The following is a 22,140-nucleotide window of genomic DNA, read 5'->3' as shown; positions in this document are numbered from 1 at the left end:
GCTAAACAATGTAGGTGCTCTGTTGGCCCAAAACAAGCTCATTACCCAGCAGCTGGCTGACCTCACCAAGAAAATGGAGAGGAACCAAGTAGCAGCAATCTCAACTTCATCAACAACCCAAGAAGGAGTGAATGAAGAAGCAGAGGGTAGTCAGGAGCAAGCCAACTACATTGGGAATTCACCAAGGAAAAACTATGATCCATACTCCAAGACCTACAACCCTGGATGGAGAAACCACCCAAACTTTGGGTGGGGAAGCGAGCAAGATCAAAACCAAGACCAGAGACGTTATAACTCCAACAACAATGCAGCTCATCTGCAGTTCACACAGAGGACATCTCAACACCCCCACAACAACACCTCTCCACATGCTTATCAAAACCAAAATAGCACATTTGCTCCAAATCACTCATCAATTGATGACAAGCTCTCTAAGATTGAAGCCCTACTTGAAGGAATATGCCAAGAGATTCAAGAAAATAAGGTGTTCAAAGAGGAGGTGTAAGCCAATATTAAGAACCAGGAAGAGACCATTAGGAAGCTGGAATTCCAGGTGGGATATTTAGCTAAGAAGATTCCCAAACCTACTGATAGCTTCCCAAGTGACACGGAGAAAAATCCCAAAGCTGAAGCAAAGAAAGTAAGATGGGAAGATTACAAAATGGTCACTACAAGTGATCAAGAGACTGAAGACAAGCAAGGCAAACTTCTCGAACAACCTGAAGACAACTCAATAAAGGAGGAGGATAAAGACCACCAAGAACCAGAAATCTCACAACAAGAGCTGCTGAAACTCTATGCACCCTTCCCTCAACTGCTCAATGGTGCTGTGGGAAAAAGAATATACTCAAGGTTCCTAGACTTGTTTGCATCTCTGCATGTGAACATACCATTCATCAAGGCAATTCAACAAATGCCTGCATTCATCAAGTATATGAAGGAACTTCTTTCCAGGAAAAGCTCACTCAAAGGAGGCCAGACTATAGTGATGAACAAGGAATGTAGTGTCCTCATTCAACCTGAGTTGCCTACAAAAAGAAGAGACCCAGGGAGTTTTCACATCCCTTGTGCCATAGGTGAAACTATATTCGATAGAGCACTATGTGATTTGGGGGCCAGCATCAACTTACTGCCCTTATCCCTGGCAAAGAGGCTGCAGATCAATGAGATAATGCCCACAGATGTAATCATTAGACTGGCTGACAAAACTCAAAAGCAAGCAATAGGAGTGGTGGAAAATGTGTTGCTAAAGGTTGGGAAATACTTTCTCCCAACAGACTTTGTCATCCTGGACATGGAAGAGAGTCACTCTCATCCAATCATATTGGGAAGACCATTCATAGCTACGGCCAGAGCACTTATCGATGTAGAGAAAGGGGAGCTAATATTGAGAATCCATGATGAACGACTCAGCTTCAATGTTTTCAAACTCTCACAAGAAACAGATCAAGAGGACAAGGAACGAAGCACAAATGATAATGAGACACTGAAGGAGGTGACAAGCACTGAAGCACAGCCAGATCATTCTGAGATTCCCTTAATTGATAAACAAGGAACACAGCAATTGCCACAGCTCAAGGAAAAATTGGAGGAACCTAAATTTCTAGAGGCAGGTAAAGACAGCATCACAACCCCTGCAGAAAAAGAGGTCACCAAGGGGAAGGCAACCTCAAAAGAAACAAAGAAGAAGGTACCAAGGAGGTGGAGGAACAAGAAGATCCCTACGGAAGACTTCTCTCCAGGGGATAGAGTTGTCTCAGCTTACTTCCCAGATATTCCCCCTAATCTCTCTACTGTACCATCTCAGTTACCCAAGGTCTTCACTATCAACAGAGTTCTTTCCCTGGAACATGTGGAGATCATTGATCCAACCAATGGATATAAGTCCACAGCAAGAGGAGAGGACTTTAAGCACTACCAACCACCCTGATGAGGGAAAAACATCAAGCTAGTGACGCTAAAGAAGCGCTTCATGGGAGGCAACCCATGTTTTATATGTTTTCAAAATAGTGAATAAATCAATGTTTATGAATTTCAACCCAAGCTTGACAAACACTTGGTGAAATCTTTATCATGCAGTATATAGTGAAGAACAAGTTTGGTGTTCAAAGCAAACCAAGATGCATGCTAGTCTTGGGAGCTTTGAACAAAACTTTTCAGCACATTGCTTCAAACTAAGTTTGGTGTCACCCCATGGTGCCACCAAACTGCATAAGGATACACAAGTAGTTAATCAGTTGAAATTCATAAATAAACAAAATCTTTTTTGTCTCTTTATTATTCTAGCCGTAGAATTTAATTTTTATGATATTAATTCCCTTATTTTAAATCTTTATAGGAAAAGAAAAGAAGCATAAAAAGGGATTGCTTGGACAATTAAATGGGGAAGATTTTGCCACTTAATGAAGAGCACTACACACATGTCTCAAGAGGGAACGTATGGGGAAACGTTGCCATGCAACATTGGAGAAGAAAGACCCTTGAAGACCGAACCAATCACTCTCATTAAGTGATGATCCTTGTCCTTCCTTCATACACAACCCCAACCGTCCATCAAGCAAAAATCCCTGCAATCTACACCTTCCATCCACTCATGATCTCCCTATATAAATGAGCTCTAGTGCATGCTCATTCCTCACATTCAAATTCCCACTCCCACATTTCATACTTTCAGCTTGCTCAACCCCCTTCATCACACTCTATCATAAGCAACCTATTCCTCATCTATCCGTATCATCCAACCCCCTTTTTCAAAACAGCAACTCAATTCATGGCATCATCAAGCTCAAAGAGGCAAAAGAGGAAGGAACCCATGGAGAGTGTCCCTTTTGATGAGAAGAGATTCAAAACGGCCTTTCATAAACATGAATTCGAGCGGATAAGGGCCAAAAAGATATTGCCAGAGTTAATCTTCCAAATCAATGCAAATGAGTCACCACAAATTCTGGAGAAAATCGAACAGAGGGGGCGGCAATTGCTCACAAGTCCAGAGGGGAAGATCAATGGAAACCTCATCAAGGAATTTTATGCAAATGTAGTAAGAGAAGATAAAACCAAGACCCCAACCTTCAAAAGTTACGTAAGAGGAAAGGAGGTGGACATCAGCCCAAACGCCATAACAAGAGTTCTTCACCTGAAATCACCTCATTTTGATGAGGATAGTTATCAGGCAAGGATAAGTAGAAGCCCTGATAATGATGAGCTCTTAGAGATACTGGCAGACATCTGTGTTATAGCAGCTGACTGGGAGAGGTACACAGATGGGAGACCCAAGTTCATCAAGAGGGGAGACTTGAGCCCTGAAGCCAAGGGGTGGTTTGAACTCGTAAGGAGGTCCATTCTACCAGCTGCAAATAATTTAGAGGTAAACATCAATCGAGCCACTATGGTGCATTGCTTAATACAAGGTGGGGAAATTAATGTGAATGAGCTTATCGCCGAGGGAATTCAAGATTCAGCTGAGAAGGTTGATTCAGGTGCCAGGCTTTGGTACCCCAGCACCATTCTACGCTTATGCAACAAGGCCAAAGTAGTATTTGAGGACAGCAACCCAGACTGGGTGAACCCAGGGAGGCCAGTTACACTCGAGCGATTGGTTTATACTACACCTGCTCAGCAACAAAGAAGGCCACAAATAGGGAAACCAAAAGCAAAAGAAAGAGTTCATCAAGAGGAATATCATTAGGAAGAATACCAGCAGGAAGAGCATTATGACCCAGCCAACTTGAATATGACTCACCTTCTAAGAGCCATTGAAGATTTGGGACAGAGACATATGGAAGGACAAGAGCAAATACTCAACCGGCTGAGCCAACAGGAAGCATGGCAAAAACAACAAATGGAGCAGCAGCAGGAACACTACTCCCGGCTCACTCAAGCCATCAACCAAGTGAATGAGAGGCAAGAGCTTCAAGAGAAGCACTTGAAAGAACTCAACCAGCGGCAGATAGCCCAAATGAAAACTTTTAATGAGTTCAGTGTACTCAATGAAGGAAGGCAACTACATTGGGAGGAGTTCTATGTAAACACTCAAGCCAAGTTGAACTACATAACCAGTAATATGCATCAGCTACACTATGTCATCCCTACATATGATGAGGTCCAAAAAGATTTTGTAGAACAAGAAGAGAGGAAAGTGAAACAGCAAAAGGAGACACTCAAGAAGAAGATGGAAGATGGTGGTTTCTGGAGGAAGCTGCTTGGAAAAGGCAAGGGAAGTGGAAGTACAAGCACACAAGAGAGACACAATAAGGACAAGCAAGGATGGAAGCATGGACATCCACATGAATGAAAGGTGGTGGAGTTCTTTTTAGTCCATCATTTTCTATGCTTTAAATAAGGAAGATCTTGTATGAAATAGAACCTGCTTCCATGTTATGTTTAAACTTTTTAAATTCTGTCTTTTAAGTTTTCTTTCTGAATAGGTCCATGATTTCTGGTTTAAATGTCACTGCATCTTTCCCTTATTTACTTGTAAGCTTGTCCATTTTAAATCAAATGAAGAAGAGAATGTTTATGTTTTTAAAAGACCAGAGTAGAGTTCATAATGTTGAAGTTCATTCATGAATCTTTGGGGTAGTCATAAGTTAGCTAAGTTGGTTCAACCACAAGGCTAGGAGGACAACTATCTATTCTGAATACTTGACTTTGGATATACCCATGAGACTAAGTTAATAACAAGATCCTAATAAGAGAAAAGGGAAAGAACAATGGAAGTGAAAAACAAAAGAAAAAGAGTAAGCAATAAGGCTAGGCACCAATGGTTTGGACCTTGAGACAAGTGTCTGTGGTGCTCCTGTGTGAGGGATCTACTTGGATGAATAAGCTCTCAGGGGTGCTTTATCACTTGGTAACTTGGGTTAACTAACCCGGGATTATCAGCTGAAAATCCACTATCAAGAGTAACCCTCACTACAGAGCATTTAGTAACCCAAAGAGGTGCTAGACACCAAGGTCTCAAGAAAAGAAAATAAATAAACTATATGCCTGTAGTGTGTATGTATGGGGGAGAGACTTGAGGGAGTAAGTCCTTAGGGGTGCTTCAACACCTAGCACCTTGAACCAACTAGTTCGGGAGTGTTGGCTGAAAGCTTATCTTAAAGAGTTGCCCCCTTACAGAGCACTTAGCCTAAATAACACAAATAACCCTTGAAATAATAATAAAAGGATCAATGAATAAAAGTCTCATGGGATATAAACAAAGTAAGTGTTTAGGGACATGATAAAAGTCTGAAAGCCAGTAATGGAATGAACCTAAGTTGCTATGCATGAAACCACCATAAAATCAGTAACATGACTTCCACAAGAATGACTCATTCCTCTGGATATTCCATTCATCATTCTCTTGTTCCAGTACTTGCTTAGGGACAAGCAAGCTTTAAGTTTGGTGTTGTGATGCCAGGGCATCTTGGCCAGTTTCACTGACCTTTTCTTTACTGTTTTTAGGGTAGTTTCATGCATTTCTTTAGGAAATAAGCTAGTTTTGGGTAGATATTCACCTACACCTTGATTCAAGCATACATTGTGCATTTTACATTATTTCATGTGGATTTTGCATGAATTTAGTGACAAATTGTATGCTGCATTACCCATGACTTGGACTAGAACTTTGATGCACTCTGTTGCTTGATTTCAGGACCAAACGAAGCAAGGAAAGGGAGGTAACTTGCAAGGTTAATGAGAAAAGTGATTGCCAATAACACTCTCAATGCCATCATTGCCCACGTTAAGAGTCACGTTAACTAAGTTAACGTGCACTCTAACATGGAGAAGGGAAGTTGAGCCAACGTTAGTGACACTTAACATTGTCACTAACGTTGGTAAACACTCATGAGTGGCCACGTTAGAGCCCATGTTAACCTAGTTAACGTGGCCTCTAACGTTAAAGGGGGGAAGAGAAACCAACGTTAGTGACATTCAACATTGTCACTAACGTTGGCCTAAGGATGCAACACACCACGTTAACTCCCACGTTAACTTGGTTTACGTGGGAGCTAACGTAAGAGGTGAGAGTTGTCGACAACGTTAGTGACACTCAACATAGTCACTAACGTTGGAAGCAACCACACAACCCCCCAAGGAGCCACGTTAACTTCCACGTTAACCTAGTTAACGTGGAAGCTAACGATGAGGAATGAATGATGAGCCAACGTTAGTGACACTCAACATTGTCACTAACGTTGGGATGGCTAAGAATGGCCACGTTAGAAGCCATGTTAACCTAATTAACGTGGACTCTAACGTGAGATCCAGGGGCACATTGGAACGTTAGTGACAATGTTGAGTGTCACTAACATTCTCGAAGGTTGGCAAGGCCACGTTAGAAGCCACGTTAACCTAGTTAACGTGGGCTCTAACGTGAGGCAAAGGGGTACATTGGAACGTTAGTGAAAATATTAAGTGTCACTAACGTTCTCGAACTTATACTTTCACTAAATGTTGACACCCCTAACGCCCTGAGCTAAAGTCTCTGCCCACTTAGCACTTTCTCTCTGCAAGTAAAGGCAAGCCCAAATGAAGAAAAGAACTGCTTCAAACTCAAGATCCAAAGGCCCAAGACTTGAAGAGCCAACTAGAAGCTGAGAAAAGTAGTATATATAGGAGTAGCTTTGAATTGAGAAAGGAGTTCTGAGGGCTGGAAAAAGAGAACTACTCTCTGTATTTACTTTCTCTGCATTTTCTAGTTTTATGATGTATTCTCCATCTTTGTTTTCATTTTTTCAAGAGCTATGAACAACTAAACCCCTTTCATTGGGTTAGGGAGCTCTGTTGTAATTTGATGGATCAATACTAATTTTCGTTATTCTTCTTCTATCTTTTCTCTTGATTTTACTTGAAAGCTTTCGATCTTCATCCAATTGAGTAGTTATCTTGGAAAAGAAGCTATTCAAACTTGGATCTCTTTTGAACCTTGAAAGAGGAATGAAGAGATCAAGCTAGAAATGCTTTCTCATGCTGGACCAAATTGGGTTTGGATGGGTATGTGACTATAACCCTCTCAATACTTGATTTGGGAAATGCATGTGGTATAATCAGTGACCATACTTCATCTTTTCTCATGAGCAATTGACCAAGGAATTGGCTATTGATCAAGATTTGAGAGATTGAATTGCAAGAAATTGTAATTCAATCAATTAAGATTGCCAAGGAGATCAATGAGTGCATTGATTGAGGAAGAGATAAAAATGAACTTGATCCGGAGAATCGCAACATCTCCTAAGCCCAATGAACTCCCCATCTCTGATCTTACCCATTCTCTTTAATTTCTGCCATTTACTTTTATGAGAAAATCCCCCATTCCCATTTACAATTCTGCAATTTAATTTCAGTCATTTACTTCCAGTCCTTTAATTCTAGCATTTACTTTTCTGTTATTTACATTCCCGCCATTTTATTTTCTGCAACTCTCAACCCAAATTCTGGATTCGCTCAACTAGAACATTCTTCTAATTAAAGTTGCTTGATCAATCAATCCCTGTGAGATTCGACCTCAATCTATTGTGAGTTTTTACTTGACGACAAATTCAGTACACTTGCCGAAGGGTGATTTGTTGTGAGACAAGTTTTCCGTGCATCAAGTTTATGGCGCCGTTGCTAGGGATTGATTGTGCATCAACAATGATTAAATTGAAAGCTCACTAGATTGAGCATTTTTATTTTGTGAATTTCATTTTCTGTTTGAGTGATTTACTTTTTATTTTAGTTAAACTTCTTCCCTTCCCCCTCTACTCTTTTGTTTTTCTTTGTTATTTTCAATTCTGTTTGCTAACCCACTAACTGTTTGATATATTGCATCACCCACAACTAACAGTAATTCTGACACAAATACTTTCTGCACCTAGCTTTTCTTGCTTGCACTTGATGGTTGTATGACAGGGAGAAGAAGCGGGACTTCAACTTCCTTCGATTCTGAACCTGAGAGGACCTTCCTTAGATTAAGGAGGGAGGCAAGAGGAAAGAAAGTGGTTGGTGCTGAGGAAGAAGAGGAATTCTTTGAACCAAACATGGAAGACAACATGGAAAACCATCATGAAGAAGAAGATCACAACCATGGGGGAGGAAGTAGAGCAAATCATGCTGGGGAGGATAGAAGAGGTTTGGGCTCTTACATCAATCCAAACCCAGGCAATTATGGAAGTAGCATCCAAAAGCCAACAATCCATGCCAATAACTTTGAACTTAAACCACAGCTCATCACCCTTGTTCAGAACAACTGCTCGTTTGGAGGAGGTATTCAAGAAGACCCCAATCAATATTTAACCACCTTCCTGAGGATATGTGACACAGTAAAGTCTAATGGTGTTCATCCTGACACCTATAGACTGCTCTTGTTTCCATTCTCACTTAGGGACAAAGCAGCCAAGTGGCTGGAATCTTTCCCAAGGGAAAGCTTGACAACTTGGGAAGACGTGGTGAACAAATTCTTAGCAAGATTTTACCCTCCTCAACGAATCAATAGGCTGAGAGCTGAGGTCCAAACTTTCAGGCAACAAGATGGTGAGACTCTATATGAAGCATGGGAGAGGTTCAAGGACTTAACAAGGAGGTGTCCACCTGACATGTTCAACGAATGGATGCAGCTGCACATTTTCTATGAAGGGCTCTCTTATGAATCAAAGAAGGCCGTAGACCATTCATCCGGAGGATCTTTGAACAAGAAGAAGACTATTGAGGAAGCCATAGATGTTATTGAAACAGTAGCAGAGAACGACTACTTCTATGCTTCCGAAAGAGGGAACACAAGAGGAGTAATGGAGCTAAACAATGTAGATGCTCTGTTGGCCCAAAACAAGCTCATTACCCAGCAGCTGGCTGACCTCACCAAGAAGATGGAGAGGAACCAAGTAGCAGCAATCTCAACTTCATCAACAACCCAAGAAGGAGTGAATGAAGAAGCAGAGGGTAGTCAGGAGCAAGCCAACTACATTGGAAATTCACCAAAGAAAAACTATGATCCATACTCCAAGACCTACAACCCTGGATGGAGAAACCACCCAAACTTTGGGTGGGGAACCGAGCAAGATCAAAACCAAGACCAGAGACGTTACAACTCCAACAACAATGCAGCTCATCAGCATTTCACACAGAGGACATCTCAACACCCCCACAACAACACCTCTCCACATGCTTATCAAAACCAAAATAGCACATCTGCTCCAAATCACTCATCAATTGATGACAAGCTCTCTAAGATTGAAGCCCTACTTGAAGGAATATGCCAAGAGATTCAAGAAAATAAGGTGTTCAAAGAGGAGGTGCGAGCCAATATTAAGAACCATGGAGAGACCATTAGGAAGCTGGAATTCCAGGTGGGATATTTAGGTAAGAAGATTCCCAAACCTACTGATAGCTTCCCAAGTGACACGGAGAAAAATCCCAAAGCTGAAGCAAAGAAAGTAAGATGGGAAGATTGCAAAATGGTCACTACAAGTGATCAAGAGACTGAAGACAAGCAAGGCAAACTTCTCGAACAACCTGAAGACAACTCAATAAAGGAGGAGGATAAAGACCACCAAGAACCAGAAATCTCACAACAAGAGCTGCTGAAGCTCTATGCACCCTTCCCTCAACTGCTCAATGGTGCTGTGGGAAAAAGAATATACTCAAGGTTCCTAGACTTGTTTGCATCTCTGCATGTGAACATACCATTCATCAAGGCAATTCAAAAAATGCCTGCATTCATCAAGTATATGAAGGAACTTCTTCCCAGGAAAAGCTCACTCAAAGGAGGCCAGACTATAGTGATGAACAAGGAATGTAATGCCCTCATTCAACCTGAGTTGCCTACAAAAAAAAGAGACCCAGGGAGTTTTCACATCCCTTGTGCCATAGGTGAAACTATATTCGATAGAGCACTATGTGATTTGGGGGCCAGCATCAACTTACTGCCCTTATCCCTGGCAAAGAGGCTGCAGATCAATGAGATAATGCCCACAGATGTAATCATTAGACTGGCTGACAAAACTCAAAAGCAAGCAATAGGAGTGGTGGAAAATGTGTTGCTAAAGGTTCGGAAATACTTTCTCCCAACAGACTTTGTCATCCTGGACATGGAAGAGAGTCACTCTCATCCAATCATATTGGGAAGACCATTCCTAGCTACGGCCAGAGCACTTATCGATGTAGAGAAAGGGGAGCTAATATTGAGAATCCATGATGAACGACTCAGCTTCAATGTTTTCAAACTCTCACAAGAAACAGATCAAGAGGACAAGGAACGAAGCACAAATGATAATGAGACACTGAAGGAGGAGACAAGCACTGAAGCACAGCCAGATCATTCTGAGATTCCCTTAATTGATAAACAAGGAACACAGCAATTGCCACAGCTCAAGGAAAAATTAGAGGAACCTAAACTTCTAGAGGCAGGTAAAGACAGCATCACAACCCCTGCAGAAAAAGAGGTCACCAAGGGGAAGGCAACCTCAAAAGAAACAAAGAAGAAGGTACCAAGGAGGTGGAGGAACAAGAAGATCCCTACGGAAGACTTCTCTCCAGGGGATAGAGTTGTCTCAGCTTACTTCCCAGATATTCCCCCTAATCTCCCTACTGTACCATCTCAGTTACCCAAGGTCTTCACTATCAACAGAGTCCTTTCCCTGGAACATGTGGAGATCATTGATCCAACCAATGGATATAAGTCCACAGCAAGAGGAGAGGACTTTAAGCACTACCAACCACCCTGATGAGGGAAAAACGTCAAGCTAGTGACGCTAACGAAGCGCTTCATGGGAGGCAACCCATGTTTTATATGTTTTCAAAATAGTGAATAAATCAATGTTTATGAATTTCAACCCAAGCTTGACAAACACTTGGTGAAATCTTTATCATGCAGTATATAGTGAAGAACAAGTTTGGTGTTAAAAGCAAACCAAGATGCATGCTAGTCTTGGGAGCTTTGAACAAAACTTTTCAGCACATTGCTTCAAACTAAGTTTGGTGTCACCCCATGGTGCCACCAAACTGCATAAGGATACACAAGTAGTTAATCAGTTGAAATTCATAAATAAACAAAATCTTTTTTGTCTCTTTATTATTTTAGCCGTAGAATTTGATTTTTATGATATTAATTCCCTTATTTTAAATCTTTATAGGAAAAGAAAAGAAGCATAAAAAGGGATTGCTTGGACAATTAAATGGGGAAGATTTTGCCACTTAATGAAGAGCACTACACACATGTCTCAAGAGGGAACGCATGGGGAAACGTTGCCATGCAACATTGGAGAAGAAAGACCATTGAAGACCGAACCAATCACTCTCATTAAGTGATGATCCTTGTCCTTCCTTCATACACAACCCAACCGTCCATTAAGAAAAAATCCTTGCAATCTACACCTTCCATCCACTCATGATCTCCCTATATAAGTGAGCTCTAGAGCATGTTCATTCCTCACATTCAAATTCCCACTCCCACATTTCATACTTTCGGCTTGCTCAACCCCCTTCATCACACTCTATCATAAGCCAACCTATTCCTCATCTATCCGTATCATCCAACCCCCTTTTTCAAAACAGCAACTCAATTCATGGCATCATCAAGCTCAAAGAGGCAAAAGAGGAAGGAACCCATGGAGAGTGTCCCTTTCGATGAGAAGAGATTCAAAACGGCCTTTCATGAACATGAATTCGAGCGGATAAGGGCCAGAAAGATATTGCCAGAGTTAATCTTCCAAATCAATGCAAATGAGTCACCACAAATTCTAGAGAAAATCGAACAGAGGGGGTGGCAATTGCTCACAAGTCCAGAGGGGAAGATCAATGGAAACCTCATCAAGGAATTTTATGCAAATGTAGTAAGAGAAGATAAAACCAAGGCCCCAACCTTCAAAAGTTACGTAAGAAGAAAGGAGGTGGACTTCAGCCCAAACGCCATAACAAGAGTTCTTCACCTAAAATCACCTCATTTTGATGAGGATAGTTATCAGGCAAGGATAAGTAGAAGCCCTGATAATGATGAGCTCTCAGAGATAGTGGCAGACATCTGTGTTATAGCAGCTGACTGGGAGAGGTACACAGATGGGAGACCCAAGTTCATCAAGAGGGGAGACCTGAGCCCTGAAGCCAAGGGGTGGTTTGAACTCGTAAGGAGGTCCATTCTACCAGCTGCAAATAATTCATAGGTAAACATCAATCGAGCCACTATGGTGCATTGCTTAATACAAGGTGGGGAAATTAATGTGAATGAGCTTATCGCCGAGGGAATTCAAGATTCAGTTGAGAAGGTTGATTCAGGTGCCAGGCTTTGGTACCCCAGCACCATTCTCCGCTTATGCAACAAGGCCAAAGTAGTATTTGAGGACAGCAACCCAGACTGGGTGAACCCAGGGAGGCCAGTTACACTCGAGCGATTGGTTTATACTACACCTGCTCAGCAACAAAGAAGGCCACAAATAGGGAAACCAAAAGCAAAAGAAAGAGTTCATCAAGAGGAATATCATTAGGAAGAATACCAGCAGGAAGAGCATTATGACCCAGCCAACTTGAATATGACTCACCTTCTAAGAGCCATTGAAGATTTGGGACAGAGACATATGGAAGGACAAGAGTAAATACTGAACCGGCTGAGCCAACAGGAAGCATGGCAAAAACAACAAATGGAGCAGCAGCAGGAACACTACTCCCGGCTCACTCAAGCCATCAACCAAGTGAATGAGAGGCAAGAGCTTCAAGAGAAGCACTTGAAAGAACTCAACCAGTGGCAGATAGCCCAAATGAAAACTTTCAATGAGTTCAGTGTACTCAATGAAGGAAGGCAACTACATAGGGAGGAGTTCTATGTAAACACTCAAGCCAAGTTGAACTACATGACCAGTAATATGCATCAGCTACACTATGTCATCCCTACATATGATGAGGTCCAAAAAGATTTTGTAGAACAAGAAGAGAGGAAAGTGAAACAGCAAAAGGAGACACTCAAGAAGAAGATGGAAGATGGTGGTTTCTGGAGGAAGCTGCTTGGAAAAGGCAAGGGAAGTGGAAGTACAAGCACTCAAGAGAGACACAATGAGGACAAGCAAGGATGGAAGCATGGACATCCACATGAATGAAAGGTGGTGGAGTTCTTTTTAGTCCATCATTTTCTATGCTTTAAATAAGGAAGATCTTGTATGAAATAGAACCTACTTCCATGTTATGTTTAAACTTTTTAAATTCTGTCTTTTAAGTTTTCTTTCTGAATAGGTCCATGATTTCTGGTTTAAATGTCACTGTATCTTTCCCTTATTTACTTGTAAGCTTGTCCATTTTAAATCAAATGAAGAAGAGAATGTTTATGTTTTTAAAAGACCAGAGTAGAGTTCATAATGTTGAAGTTCATTCATGAATCTTTGGGGTAGTCATAAGTTAGCTAAGTTGGTTCAACCACAAGGCTAGGAGGACAACTATCTATTCTGAATACTTGACTTTGGATATACCCATGAGACTAAGTTAATAACAAGATCCTAATAAGAGAAAAGGGAAAGAACAATGGAAGTGAAAAACAAAAGAAAAAGAGTAAGCAATAAGGCTAGGCACCAATGGTTTGGACCTTGAGACAAGTGTCTGTGGTGCTCCTGTGTGAGGGATCTACTTGGATGAATAAGCTCTCAGGGGTGCTTTATCACTTGGTAACTTGGGTTAACTAACCTGGGATTATCAGCTGAAAATCCACTATCAAGAGTAACCCTCACTACAGAGCATTTAGTAACCCAAAGAGGTGCTAGACACCAAGGTCTCAAGAAAAGAAAATAAATAAACTATATGCCTGTAGTGTGTATGTATGGGGGAGAGACTTGAGGGAGTAAGTCCTTAGGGGTGCTTCAACACCTAGCACCTTGAACCAACTAGTGTTGGCTGAAAGCTTATCTTAAAGAGTTGCCCCCTTACAGAGCACTTAGCCTAAATAACACAAATAACCCTTGAAATAACAATAAAAGGATCAATGAATAAAAGTCTCATGGGATATAAACAAAGTAAGTGTTTAGGAACATGATAAAAGTCTGAAAGCCAGTAATGGAATGAACCTAAGTTGCTATGCATGAAACCACCATAAAATCAGTAACATGACTTCCACAAGAATGACTCATTCCTCTGGATATTCCATTCATCATTCTCTTGTTCCAGTACTTGCTTAGGGACAAGCAAGCTTTAAGTTTGGTGTTGTGATGCCAGGGCATCTTGGCCAGTTTCACTGACCTTTTCTTTACTGTTTTTAGGGTAGTTTCATGCATTTCTTTAGGAAATAAGCTAGTTTTGGGTAGATATTCACCTACACCTTGATTCAAGCATACATTATGCATTTTACATTATTTCATGTGGATTTTGCATGAATTTAGTGACAAATTGTATGCTGCATTACCCATGACTTGGACTAGAACTTTGATGCACTCTGTTGCTTGATTTCAGGACCAAAGGAAGCAAGGAAAGGGAGGTAACTTGCAAGGTTAATGAGAAAAGTGATTGCCAATAACACTCTCAAAGCCATCATTGCCTACGTTAAGAGTCACGTTAACTAAGTTAATGTGCACTCTAACGTGGAGAAGGGAAGTTGAGCCAACGTTAGTGACACTTAACATTGTCACTAACGTTGGCAAACACTCATGAGTGGCCACGTTAGAGCCCACGTTAACCTAGTTAACGTGGCCTCTAACGTTAAAGGGAGGAAGAGAAGCCAACGTTAGTGACATTCAACATTGTCACTAACGTTGGCCTAAGGATGCAACACACCACGTTAACTCCCACGTTAACTTGGTTAACGTGGGAGCTAACGTAAGAGGTGAGAGTTGTCGACAACGTTAGTGACACTCAATATAGTCACTAACGTTGGAAGCAACCACACAACCCCCCAAGGAGCCACGTTAACTTCCATGTTAACCTAGTTAACGTGGAAGCTAACGATGAGGAATGAATGATGAGCCAACGTTAGTGACACTCAACATTGTCACTAACGTTGGGATGGCTAAGAATGGCCACGTTAGAAGCCACGTTAACCTAATTAACGTGGACTCTAACGTGAGATCCAGGGGCACATTGGAACGTTAGTGACAATGTTGAGTGTCACTAACATTCTCGAAGGTTGGCAAGGCGACGTTAGAAGCCACGTTAACCTAGTTAACGTGGGCTCTAACGTGAGGCAAAGGGGTACACTGGAACGTTAGTAAAAATATTAAGTGTCACTAACGTTCTCGAACTTATACTTTCACTAAATGTTGACACCCCTAACGCCCTGAGCTAAAGTCTCTGCCCACTTAGCACTTTCTCTCTGCAAGTAAAGCCAAGCCCAAATGAAGAAAAGAACTGCTTCAAACTCAAGATCCAAAGGCCCAAGACTTGAAGAGCCAACTAGAAGCTGAGAGAAGTAGTATATATAGGAGTAGCTTTGAATTGAGAAAGGAGTTCTGAGGGCTGGAAAAAGAGAACTACTCTCTGTATTTACTTTCTCTACATTTTCTAGTTTTATGATGTATTCTCCATCTTTGTTTTCATTTTTTCAAGAGCTATGAACAACTAAACCCCTTTCATTGGGTTAGGGAGCTCTGTTGTAATTTGATGGATCAATACTAATTTTCGTTATTCTTCTTCTATCTTTTCTCTTGATTTTACTTGAAAGCTTTCGATCTTCATCCAATTGAGTAGTTATCTTGGAAAAGAAGCTATTCAAACTTGGATCTCTTTTGAACCTTGAAAGAGGAATGAAGAGATCAAGCTAGAAATGCTTTCTCATGCTGGACCAAATTAGGTTTGGATGGGTATGTGACTATAACCCTCTCAATACTTGATTTGGGAAATGCATGTGGTATAATCAGTGACCATACTTCATCTCTTCTCATGAGCAATTGACCAAGGAATTGGCTATTGATCAAGATTTGAGAGATTGAATTGCAAGAAATTGTAATTCAATCAATTAAGATTGCCAAGGAGATCAATGAGTGCATTGATTGAGGAAGAGATGAAAATGAACTTGATCCGGAGAATTGCAACATCTCCTAAGCCCAATGAACTCCCCATCTCTGATCTTACCCATTCTCTTTAATTTCTGCCATTTACTTTTATGAGCAAATCCCCCATTCCCATTTACAATTCTGCAATTTAATTTCAGTCATTTACTTCCAGTCCTTTAATTCTAGCATTTACTTTTCTGTTATTTACATTCCCGCCATTTTATTTTCTGCAACTCTCAACCCAAATTCTGGATTCGCTCAACTAGAACATTCTTCTAATTAAAGTTGCTTGATCAATCAATCCCTGTGGGATTCGACCTCACTCTATTGTGAGTTTTTACTTGACGACAAATTCGGTACACTTGCCGAAGGGAGATTTGTTGTGAGACAATTTTTCCGTGCATCATTAGTTAACAACATTTCATCAAGGAGAAACACTAGAACTTTAAAGCCATTCAATATAAATTTTACATGGAGAATAATGGGAATTTTTAACTAAACCTGCATGACATACATAACTGATAAATGATTTTTGAGCTAGAGAACACACAGCCTGTGATTTTTGAGCTTAATTGTATGGTTACATTCAAACCATAATATTTTATTCTTGTGTGTTCCGTCCTTCTTTTTTATTCTGATGTTCTTTATTTTGTTTTAATCTATATGTCTGATTATAGAATAGAAATACATACCAAGAGAGTGATTGAGGCCATTATTTGATTTTAGCTCACTTATCACAAAATAGCTTACCTTTTACATCACCCTTGTTAGCCCCCTTGAGGCTTTAATTCCCCTTTTATTCTATAAACAACATTACTAGCCTTAAGCAGAAAAACAAAATAAAAATCCCAAGTTGAATCCTTGGTTAGCTTAAGATAGAAATTGTGTATGGTTTACATGTGGGAAACCTATTGGGAACATGGATGATAAAAATAAAAGGGTAGAAAAGTTGAAAAGAATAAAATAATTCAAAAAAAAAAATTTTTGGGAAGCATGCTCATGTGAAATCAAAATAATTGAATTACCATGTGCATTTAAAAAAAAAAGGTGTTATTTTTCAGTAGTTGAATAAAGGGGACACAAAAGAATTCCCCAAATGTGAAATAAAGCAATGCACATGGGATAAAAATAATAAATATTGAAACATGAGCATGTAACATCAAAAGTGGGAAAATATGGGAAAATTGGGTAAAGAAGCTTTGCTTTACAAAGTATGTATGTTAGGTGAGATCTTAGACTAATTAAGGATTCACTTATTAGCTCACTTAGCCTTATACATATACCCTTACCTTTACCTTGGCCCCATTACAACCTTAACTGAAGACCTCATGATTTTTGGTATGTCTATATTCTATAATTGTTGATTGGTTAGATGAAGAACAAAGTTATAGAAAGTAAGAATAAAAAGAAGAATAGAGTGATTAACCCAATAAACACTGAGTGACTAGAGAGTAAACACAAAATCCAGTTTGGATTCAATAGCTCATTAACATATATCTCTGCTGAAATTATTAATTGTCTTGCAAGTTTATAAAATATTTTTCTCTCCCATTTCAATTGTAAAGGCACTTTATCAACTATCTAAGGTTTGGCTATATATATTTATGACTCCCTGAGAATGTGAATTAATTCAACTACATGCAAGCTTTATATACAAGTGAATAAAAATTTAAGAATTGCATGATGCATCTAGGTAGTTGCATTTAGATTAGATTGCATTGCATGACATTCCACCACTTTAACCTAACATTACTCTTGGATTTAGCATGAGGACATGCTATTGTTTAAGTGTGGGGAGGTTGATAAACCCATATTTTATGATATATTTTGTGCTTAATCTGAGTGATTTATTCAATCTTTCACCCACTTATTCATATTAATTGCATGGTTTTACTTTCCCTTCCTTATTATGTGATGTATGTGAAAAATATGTTTCCTATGCTTTAAAATTAATTATTTTAATCACCTTTATCTCCATTCGATGTCGTGATTAGTGTGTTGAGTAGTTTCAGATCTTCTAAGGCAGGAATGACTTAAAGGATGGAAAGGAAACATACAAAATTGGAAGGAAAGTATAAAACGGAGTTTGTGAAGAAACTGGCAGCCACGCGATCGCATGGGCGACGCGGCCGCATGCCAGCGCAAAAACACATATGACACGGTCGCATGACTGACGCGACCGCGTGACAAGGAAAACTCCGAATGATGCAACCGCGTGACCCACGTGGACACGTGACAGAGGCCACACACCAGAAATTGCAGAAAATGCCCATAGCATATTCTGAAGCCCTGCCCAAATCCAAGTCCAGAAGGCATAGACCAGAGGTTATGAAGTGGGAGAATGCATCCATTCAAGGGGAGACTCCACTTTAGTTAGTTTTCATGATTTAGATTTAGTTTTGAGAGGGAGATTCTCTCCTCTCTCCTAGGATTAGGATTTAGGATTTCTCTTAGTTTTAGGAGTGACTCTCAATCCCAGGTTCAATGTTCTTTTACTTTATATTTATCCCTTACTTTCAGATACTTTAATGCTTATATTAGTTATGTTGCCTATTTGGCTTATGCTACATTCATGTTATAGATTATTCTTTTGAATTAATGTTAATTGAGGTATTTTAGTTTAATATTGCTTTCTTTTATTTGCATTATTGTTATTCCCATCTGAAGACATTTTTATTCCAGTAGATTTACTTTTCTCCCTTTTGGTCTTGGTTAAGAAATCAGTAACTCAGGAGTTATCAAACTCAAACATGATTGATAATTGTTATCTTTGTTAATTAATTTGAACTTCAATAATCCCAATCTTTTCTTAGGAAATAAATAGGATCCGAAGATCAAATCAATTAATCCCTTGACCTTCCTTTGCCTTAGTAAAGGTTAACAAAGTGGAATTAAGATTCAATTCTCATCATCATTGATAAAGATAACTAGGATAGGACCTCTAATTTCTCATACCTTGCCAAAAGTTTATTTACAGTTATTTATTTATTTTACTTGCCATTTAAATTACCTGTTCTTTATTTACTTTAATTGCTGATTAAACCATTCTCTCCTCATTCTCAAAACCCCAATTTACAATCTCCATAACCAATAATAAGAACATACTTCCCTGCAGTTCCTTGAGAAGACGACCCGAGGTTTGAATACTTCGGTTATCAATTTATTTAGGGGTTTGTTACTTGTGACAACCAAAACGTTTGTACGAAGGGATTTCTGTCGGTTTAGAGACTATATCTACAACGTGACTGTTTTTATGAAATTCTTTACTGGAAAAAATCCTAACATCACAACTCATACAAAACCTTGGGTGCTCCTTGGAGTTGAGGAATTTCAACTTGTCCTCCTCTGCAACAGAGAGTATATGTAGGGGTAGATATGTTGTATTGTTTTTGTGATCCTTCATCGTACCAAAACAAAGCATGGAATATTGACATTCATGAATTGCATCTCCCATATGCCAATACTCTACATGATAATAGACAACTTAGCCGAATTGTCCGAAAACTAAAATTCAATACATACTTGTGACACATTAAGCTAGGTTATTTTCTGCATTATACCTTCGTTAGGATTATTTGGAGGCGTGCTTGTGCATGAGTCATTAATAGTTACTCAATTTGCTGCATAATAGATGAAGTCAAGATATAGTTTGCAAAAAATTTTATCTTATGTCACTTGGTTAGATTATTCCTCCAAAAAGTCTGTTACGTTTATGCATATATAGTGTTTGGCATTCTGTAAAACTAATTGATGAAACACAAATGTTGTTGCTTATGCTCATTAAATTAAAAATGTATTTTTACTCTAACTTAACAAAAATAAACTTCAACAAATTTAAAAAACTATCTTTTCAAATTTAATTTTGATAACCTATTCTTGAAAAAATACTGTTACCAAACCAAATCTGTGTGTGTTTGAATTATTTTCAGTATGTTTATATTTTGGTCTATCAAGTAAACAGTATACTCGACATTTTAATATTATTTAATTATTTAGGCAGCCTTAGTTTAAAGGAATGTAAACTAAATCCAATGCATAAACACTTAAAAGTTGAAGTTGGAACATTTTTGCATTCTTTTCAAATTTGGAAAGATACTTTTGGATACTGAATAATTTTTTATATTTGGTTTGACAAAATATCCATTATCAGTTAAAGCTAACCTTTTTTAACTGGTTATCTTATTTTGGAAGAACTTTCTGGGAACTAAATATTCTTTTTCATTTTGTTCAACAAAAAAATGTGTTACAACATTATTAGAAAATTATATTTTAAAAGGTAAATTTGATAAGTTAGTTACTTCGAATAAAAGGCTGCAGAATCCAAGCTTTTGTGTCTGTGAGAATCACTTTTAGGTGATGCTTTGGATTTTTTAAAATAACAGCCAGTTTTACTAAATAATTTTAGTTTATTATTTATGCTGAGTTAGTTTAAAGGAATATGAAGTAAATCCAATACATAACTACTTTAAAGATGACTCTAAGATATTTTTTCTCAATTTTTTTATTAAACACAAAATTAATAACGAATCCTTCTCTAATTTCTGCCACTATATATTGTATATAAATTTTCTTACCCATTGCTACGTTGCTCTTTTCCACGGAGCTAACCTCGTCATAACCTGAGCCATTTGAAATTGAATTAAAAATTTGTGGCAATCTAATTTTTGCCGCGGTTCTAATTGAGGTTGGAGTTCGCTTATTCATCCTGGGATATGTTTCTGCAATAAAATTATTCAATTGTAAAAATGGTAGTAAGATTAGAGTGTATGTATTTAGTTTATAGTCGAGGAACTAAATAGTCTCGAAGCAACAACCCCTAAATAAAAGAAGATTATCATCTGTGTGTGTACATTGTGTGAGAAAATTTGATGCCCCACAACTATACACGTTTGCATAGTACACTCAAAATTATCTATCTTTTGAACCATATCCACTTGGACCAAACCATTTGCATCAGTCTCCTTTAAAATGATTGTACTCAACATAAATAGCTTGGAACTAACCTGATCGAGTATTCACATTTCTTTTTTCAGCTAGCTTAAAAGCCCTTTCCCTTTTGCAAATTTTTGTCGTCTCTGCACATATGTTACCTACAGGGTTAACACAATACATGTCATTTCCAAGCTTTACATCCCACAAAATTTTTATATACTGACTTCATTAAAACCACATAGCTGAGAATAGTTGCTTCCGGAATTGCTATTTATCTAATAATCAAGTTGTGACTTATTATTACGAATGACAGTTCAACCTGTTGGAAAGTTTACATGTAGGTCTAATAATCAAGTCGTGACTTATTATTACGAAAAATAGTTCAACCTGTTGGAAAAATCTATACAAAATGAGTCGACCATATCAAAATAGCTAACCTCTCGAATGAGGACCATGACCACTGTCACCCACACACTCATGATAAATTGCTGTAGTGATTGATGGGGACCTTTTGGACATACCTAAGCTGCCGGAGTCTATGTAGTGGTGTCTGGAAGTATCATAATTTTCCTTATCCTTATAATGAGTTTCTCTTCCTGTTTCTAAAATTTCTGCATAGAAATTGATTATAAAGTGAACCCATGTTTGTAAGACAGTTTGCTAATCTAAAGAACTTCAAATGTTATGTTACTTGCTGCTTCATTATGCCCTTGTTTTTTCTCTTCTATTGTAACACTTGAGATAGAAGACCTTGAGCTTCTTCCAGTCAGCCTTTGTTCAAGTTTATCTGAAAAATAATTCATCTTTCTTATATTTTCGAGGTATGCTGATATCCCATTGGTGCACGAAATCATGATTTTTCATTCCCCAGTAACGGTGCCAAAAACTTGGTGCTTCATAATCTCACTTCTTCTTCACAACTTTGCACAACTAACCAACAAGTGCACTGGGTCGTCCAAGTAATAAACCTTACATGAGTAAGGGTCGATCCCACGGAGATTGTCGGCTTGAAGCAAGCTATGGTCATCTTGTAAATATCAGTCAGATGGATTCAAATTATTATGGATATTTGATAATTAAAATATAAATAAAATATAAAATAAGATAGAGATACTTATGTAATTCATTGGTGAGAATTTCAGATAAGCGTATGGAGATGCTTTGTTCCTTCTGAATCTCTGCTTTCCTACTGCCTTCATTCAATCATTCATACTCCTTTCCATGGCAAGCTGTATGTTGGGCATCACCGTTGTCAATGGCTACTTCCCGTCCTCTCAGTGAAAATGGTCCA

General features: G+C 38.9%; 1 non-coding gene across 1 annotated transcript; it reads right to left on the bottom strand.

Moving 5' to 3' along the window:
• Positions 1-8,456: 8,456 nt before the first annotated feature.
• On the bottom strand, positions 8,457-8,560 carry LOC112760113 (small nucleolar RNA R71). Its single transcript, XR_003180566.1, has one exon. It is a non-coding gene; the product is annotated as a small nucleolar RNA R71 (small nucleolar RNA).
• Positions 8,561-22,140: the final 13,580 nt, after the last annotated feature.

Source organism: Arachis hypogaea, chromosome 16, assembly GCF_003086295.3.
Source record: "Arachis hypogaea cultivar Tifrunner chromosome 16, arahy.Tifrunner.gnm2.J5K5, whole genome shotgun sequence".
In the NCBI taxonomy this organism is placed as follows: domain Eukaryota; kingdom Viridiplantae; phylum Streptophyta; class Magnoliopsida; order Fabales; family Fabaceae; genus Arachis; species Arachis hypogaea.
This window is presented reverse-complemented; position numbering and strand designations above follow the sequence as displayed.